This window comes from Perca fluviatilis, chromosome 10, assembly GCF_010015445.1.
Source record: "Perca fluviatilis chromosome 10, GENO_Pfluv_1.0, whole genome shotgun sequence".
NCBI lineage: Eukaryota > Metazoa > Chordata > Actinopteri > Perciformes > Percidae > Perca > Perca fluviatilis.
This window is the reverse complement of record NC_053121.1, coordinates 21,346,870-21,353,419: the sequence shown is the minus strand read 5'-3', so window position 1 is coordinate 21,353,419 and position 6,550 is coordinate 21,346,870. Positions and strand designations below refer to the sequence as shown.

General features: G+C 39.8%; 1 protein-coding gene across 2 annotated transcripts in view; it reads left to right on the top strand.

The window, feature by feature from the left end:
- The first annotated feature begins 4,485 nt into the window (after positions 1 to 4,485).
- slc43a1a (solute carrier family 43 member 1a) overlaps positions 4,486 to 6,550 on the top strand; it is a 34,641-nt gene continuing 32,576 nt past the window's right edge. The window contains exon 1 of one of the 2 annotated variants that reach the window (XM_039812660.1): positions 4,486 to 4,503. The gene's annotated coding sequence lies outside the window, so the exon portion shown is untranslated. Of the gene's footprint in view, positions 4,504 to 5,991; positions 6,479 to 6,550 lie in introns of those variants that run through there. The other variant, XM_039812661.1, reaches the window with a different exon arrangement.

Below are 6,550 nucleotides of genomic sequence, written 5' to 3'. Positions count from 1 at the left end.
CTTGTTGTTACCTTGCCCCTTTATTGTCAAAGTAAATGAATGACAGGTGTGCATTAGAACATACTGTGGGGGCTGCTTTTGGGGTTGATACATGGTAAATCCATTAATCTTACAGGATTGACAGGCCGCACCCACTTTAGGAAGATGCATGAAGCTCTGCAGTAAAGCAAGTGATGAGATATTGGGCAGAATCAGTGCAATGATGGGAAAATGCGTTCCAAGTTGGATACGACAAGAGCTTTATGGCTTTAGGAATGAGAAGGATTAGAAAAGCCTCCAAGTTACTGGAGAGAACAAAAGGCTGGCGAAAAAGCCAAAAAGATGTATTCATGCTTTGTTTTTCTGTGTTTGGAGATCACTGGATTATATTAACAAGAAAGCTCCTGCTCCAAATCTTACCAGAGGGTGAATAACCTCACTGGAAACTGTTTCAGCCCACAGTAAATTTCCTAAATGATTGGCCAGTAGTTAAAGAGGTTAAATATACTCCTCTTGTAAAAAGTAGCACCATGCTGTTTTTATAGGCCTCTGTTGCCCTCCTCTGGTGAACAGTGAGTGTTACTATTAGTGGTTCATACGTCCTCAGAAGTAGTGACTGTGTTTGACCACCTGTGTGTAGTTCTGAGCTGAGAAGAATGATGTGTTATGGTCTTCTGCTAATAGAATCATGGGATTAGATATGTTTTATTTTTCAGGTACTGTGAGACTCTCCCGCTCCTCTGCCAACCCACCAACCGTCCTCACATTAATGAAAATTAAGACCACATTGAGTTTGAGTTTTGAGAGTGTATGTGTGTGTGCATTCACTGATTACTGTCTGGACCTTATTTAAGTAGAAACAGATTGAAGAATGATAATTAGGTCTAATAAGATGGAATTTCCCTAACTATGTCAAACAGCAGCCGCATCACAGGGCTGCTTTTAAAGGGGCTTCAGGTCAATTGGAACCACACACACACACACACACACACACACACACACACACACACACACACACACACACACACATACACACACACACATACACACACACACACACACACACACACACACACTTAAGTCACATGATACTCTTTCTGCTATTATCTTCATAGTAAAAATGTTGTAAAAATTAAAATAATGTGGGTTCTGCTAACCTGTTCAGGCTAAATGTAAACGTAAAGGTACGATGAGTTTTTGTATGTATATTAATTGCTTTGTATTGCCAATTTGTGAACGGATTATACCGTAACTTAAAAACTGATACCTTCCCCGACTTTCTCAGTTGCCTATAACAGCCTGTGAAGGTTTCGGGACAGTTTTGCTGGTAAAATTCAAAGGATGTGATGTTTATGCACGCTCTTGAGTACCTTGTCTCTCTTTAGCTCCCCTACAGCACCAACAGTGTGCAACACTAGCTAACGTTAATTCAGAACTGATGCCAACAAACCCACCACAACACAGAGTCAAACACAAAGTCCACTTAAGCACACACAAAAAAGTTTGATCTACTTAAGCCCAGCAAGCTGTAACTTAGCTACGAATTACCTTGTACGAATTCATTTGACAGATAACAATTGATTGATTCATTGTTTGACTATGCAGTTTCTTTTTGAAATTGTTTATGCATAGTCTTGTTCCTCAACTCTTTTACAAAAGTGGCAGCTATCCTGTCTTTTTGGAGCAGACCTGACACGTATGAGAAATGTTGGCCTTTACCATGAGAGAAAAGCACATAAGTTTTAGAACCATGCCACGTCACGATCAAACACTACATCAACATCTCCAGAGGGATGATGTTGACGCCTGTCAGTCTGGAAATTCTTCCAAAGTCATTCCAAAAGCTCCAGGACCTCACTGAATCCCAGCCAACTACATGTCTTACAAGTGGAGAAACTGTGGGACAGTAGTGAATCTCCCAAGAAGTGATTGTTCTGCCAAAATCTTTCCAAGAGCAAAGAATAAAAATCATACAGGAAGTCAAAAAGAACAGCTATTTCAACATCCAAGGGTCTGCAGAATCCTTTTGTCCTTGGCTTCGGTCAGTGTTCATGAGTCCACCATCAAAAGGAAGCTCAAGATTCATGGCAGGGTACCAAGACAGAAACCATTGCTCACTGGGAAGAAAAAATAATGCTTGTCTCAAGTTTGCCAAAAGCACCTTGTGATCCTGAAAACGTTTTCACAAACACACATACAATAGGGATACAGTAGTTCATAACACATCCCTGCTGTTTATGACAGAAAAACATTATTGAGATATATATTATAGTCTAACATAATATAAGTAGCGTTATTGTTGTTGCTTCATTGTCAGTGCATCTGGATTTATCAGACTTTGATTACGCTGATCAGAAAGCCTGCAAGTTACATTATCAAAGCTTTGGAATTGATCTGGATGCTCTATTAAAGGAGAATTCCAGCCGAATCTTGATCGCTAGATGTCTCCGATTACTGTCAATAGGAAAAAAAACTACCAAAATCGGTGCTAGCAAACTGGACTTAGACTAAAGGCCAGAGCTCCCAGTTAGCTAAAATGCCAGTTGTGGGGGCATGTTCTAAAGAGTGCTTTTGTGCCTCTTAACAGACACAAAATGCAATTAAAATTTATGTGCAACACGAACACGGCCCTTACGTGACAACAAGATGCATTTTCAACTCAGACATTGTGAAGAAACCGTTTAAATTCAAAGTTTGTACTGTCACCTACCTCTTTTTCCATTGGTCGCTTCACTGAAAGAGTCGATCACGGAGGTCATGCTTTCGTGGCGAAAACTTGGAAGTTTATTCCCCCTCAAAAATAGGTAATTGAGCACTGTAGTGGTTATGACCATATCAGTGACTATGTAACTACATGGAAACGGTCCAAATGATGCCTGTTGCTTGCACAGTAATAGCGTTAGTCCCGTGGTAATTCAGTTGTTGCAGGAAATGGTAAACGAAAGCTAACTATTTCTTTTTGACAGTAGATCAAAACACGTTATTCTTACTCCAAGCTTCTTCCCTTGTGAACACCTCTGACCTTCACTCTTCACACACTACACTCTGATCTGCACACTACTGTTTACCATTTCCTGCAACTATTTCTCTGTAATCACACAACCATTTCGATGATGTGAACATTCTTTGTTTTTTTCAAGTCACTTAACATGACAATCTTTCCCATCTCTACCATCAACCCCAAATTGATAATTTAAAAAACAACTGCATTCCATTTAGGTGAGGCAGTTTCAGGGTCGTGCGTGCTGGCTCACAGGCATGGCTTACATCGACACTTGATGGATTAATTGTTAATGACATACGTTCCACCTGTGCTTTTTTCCTGCTATGACAAGTCAATATGTCTACTGTAAAAATGCCTGTTATACTCACTGAAACTAAAACAAGCACATCATGCTATCAAACCGAAAATGTTTCTTCAGGTGAATCAGTTCTGACTCTCAGAGTGAGAGGAATGCTCACTGTGAGAAAGGGTGAGAAAGTGTTTGGCTGCAAAGGTTAACTTTTATAATTATTGAGTTGTTTTGAGTTACCAAAATAGGTTATTGTAAAATTGACCGCAAAAGAAAAAAAGCATTTTGCAGTGTTTCAGAGGAACATAACAGCCTGTAGATTGAAGGAATACACAGTCGAAAAACAAGTTGATGTAACTCACATATTTTGCCTGTAAAGAGATTCTGGTCAGAAAGTCAGCGCACAATATGAATGGCACTTCAAATGGTTGAAATGTAGGGCATTGATTATGATGTATAGAACTGATTACGTTTTGGCATAGATGTGACTTTCTTGATATTTCACAGCTGTTTTATTGTCTGTTTGGATTTCAGATGCGCATTTTTCCAATATACTTCTTGTTCTTGCACACACGCGATGAAAAAACCCTACTGTAACTGCTACCATAACTCAAAATCTTTATGCAAAGCATTTTCTTATTTATTAGTTTGTAAGGTATTTGAGTAATCATTTGCAATACTTGACGGCCTAAATGTCAGTTGCTTATAGACTTTGCAGGGCATTCAACAAATATAGGTGATGTTTTCTATTTTCTAAAAGTGAAGAATTAGAAGTCACATTTCAGTGATTTTTCTCACACTTTGACAGCTGAAATGGACAAATCTGAGTCTGTCACAGTCACACAAACATGTAAATCTATCTATGAATCAGTCAAAACACTCTGTGCAGTCCATCTAACTCTATTGAGAGTCATCAGTGGAAGTCAGATGCCCTCATTGATTTGCTTTGATACCCCACTTTGATGTATTATTATGAGAGTGCACTGATGTTTACAGATTATACAGCATTTGGTTACCATAACTATTTGAGATAAACATTTCTCAATGAGTAAGTTAATGACATATGTCTGTATGGAGAAGCTTCATTAATACATTTAGCAGTTGAGTGATTTCCATGTGTTTAGTCTGAATGTGTCAACTATTAACTAATTAATTACACACATCATTCAAACTGCTGCTTTGAATCCCCTTTAGGGGCTGTGCTGAAGCTGACCTGACCTGAAAATAAAAGGTACATTTGGATCCATGTAGACTTTAGGTCTACATGGTGACTGTGTGCATGGTTAACATGCTGTTATTCTTCTCTGTGGTGGTGGTGGTGGTTGTTGTTGTTGTTGTGGTACTGCTGCCTGTCCAGCAGGTGGAGCCCTTTATCTGGAGTCCAAAATATGCATCCTTTGCAAGTTTTTTCTCTGAGTATGATGAAAAATTATGACTGACTCCGTATAGAAAAACAAATAAATAAAAATAATCTAAAGAAAAACTCTGCACTTAAAAAAGTCTATACAGTCATCACTTCTTGTTATTAAAGGATTTTCAATAAATCTGAAATCAATGGATTTCAGATTTTTGATACTCTGTTAAACAACTATATTGTGAAGAAATTAGTTCTGGCACTTACCTAAAGGGGAAAGACACCACAACAGCAATATCTTTACTATATGCTGTGACATCACAGTAAGGCCTCCAATATTACTGTAGTACTTGAATCAACAATGTTTCTGACCACAGACTATAGAAAAACATAGACTGATGTGATCTTTTGAAACCTGGATTTGGGTTTACTGCTGCCTGTGTGGAGTCTGATGAACCAAATTTGGGTAAAAGCTGAGGAACCTGTGTGAAAAAACCTGCAACCATCAGTGCTGAGTGTGTCAAGCTGAGAGTCCTGTCAATTAAGTACAGTATAAGCCCTAAATTGACATAAAGATGCACATCAGAAGAAGCACATGCACATGGGTATGACAGACTGAGGCAGTGGCAGGTTGAATATCATTGTGAATACCAGCACTAGTTGGTCAGCACACAGTTTTAGGACCTGCCCACTGGTACCATCAGGTTCTGCTGCTTTTTGGTGTTCACTTGCTTGGAAGCATAGACAGTATATAAACTGGACCAACAGTTCCCGTTGCTCTGGAAGGAGACCAGTGAAGGATATTAGAAGCACTTTTCCGGTGATGGCTGAGCGTTACTGCACAGCCTACAACTGAGCTTGAAGATGTAGATGTGACGTGAGCAACCCGTCTGAAAGTTGGAAGTCTTCTGGTAGCTGTGCCAAGAGAAATCTCAATCATTCCCAGTCTTACAGAGAGGGAGAGCGTAGGTATATGTAAGAAGGTAACATAGGCACAATTATTGCTAACTAAAATGCTAGATAACATTAGTAATTAAACTTAAACAGCGAATGTAAGTCGAAACTGCCTGCGAGCTTCTCCTGTACTATACTGTAATTCCTCTGTGACAGTAAGTCGCGTGGTTATGACACAATCGTTAGCCTATCTTTACAAAAACGTTTACTACGGAGCCATAACGTGAGATACAAGGTAATGGAGCCTTTTATACATTGTCGTGTTTCTTTAGAAATAAACAATGGACAAATAGTCTTTAAACGCTTCAGATGTAAAGTTATTCGCTGTCGAAGTGGCGCCAAAATGACTGGCAGTCAATGGAATGCTAACGGGAGGTGATGGCTTGTTAGCATCAAAATGGCGCCATAGGAGCTATGCGTTCCAAGGAGAGGCTTACCCCCTTGCTTGGAAGCCCTCCTGAGGTCATGTTTAGAAGAGGGAGATAGATGTGAGAGGTGCAACCACCCATCCATTAACCTCTGCTTCAGCTGTTTTTGCTTGTTGGCTTCAGATGGCCTTAAAGCGAGGATAAAATGTGTTTAGCTCACTTGCTTCAGTATAGACGCAACAGCACTTGACAAGGAGGAGGGGGTGGGCTTGTAATCTGTCATAGTTCTTAGCCTCATGCTTTTTGGCTCCCTCCTGGAATTAGTAGAATTTCCACTTTCAGCATCAGGATTACCAGTCTGTGAGCAGTTCAGGTTTTAGCAAAGATCTGACAGGGCAGCCTCCGTACTCACCTGTGGTGGAATGTAGACCGCTGAAGCTATTGTATTATGTAATACGGTGGAGTTGTTTCTGCATCGTGTCCACTCTGTGTGTAATCGCTCAATTTCTATCAGGCTTCCCTGCTGTGAGGTAAGTAGAGAACAACATTGTCAAACTGAGTATAAATTGACCTGACTTTGTATTTGCTCACATAGACATTGC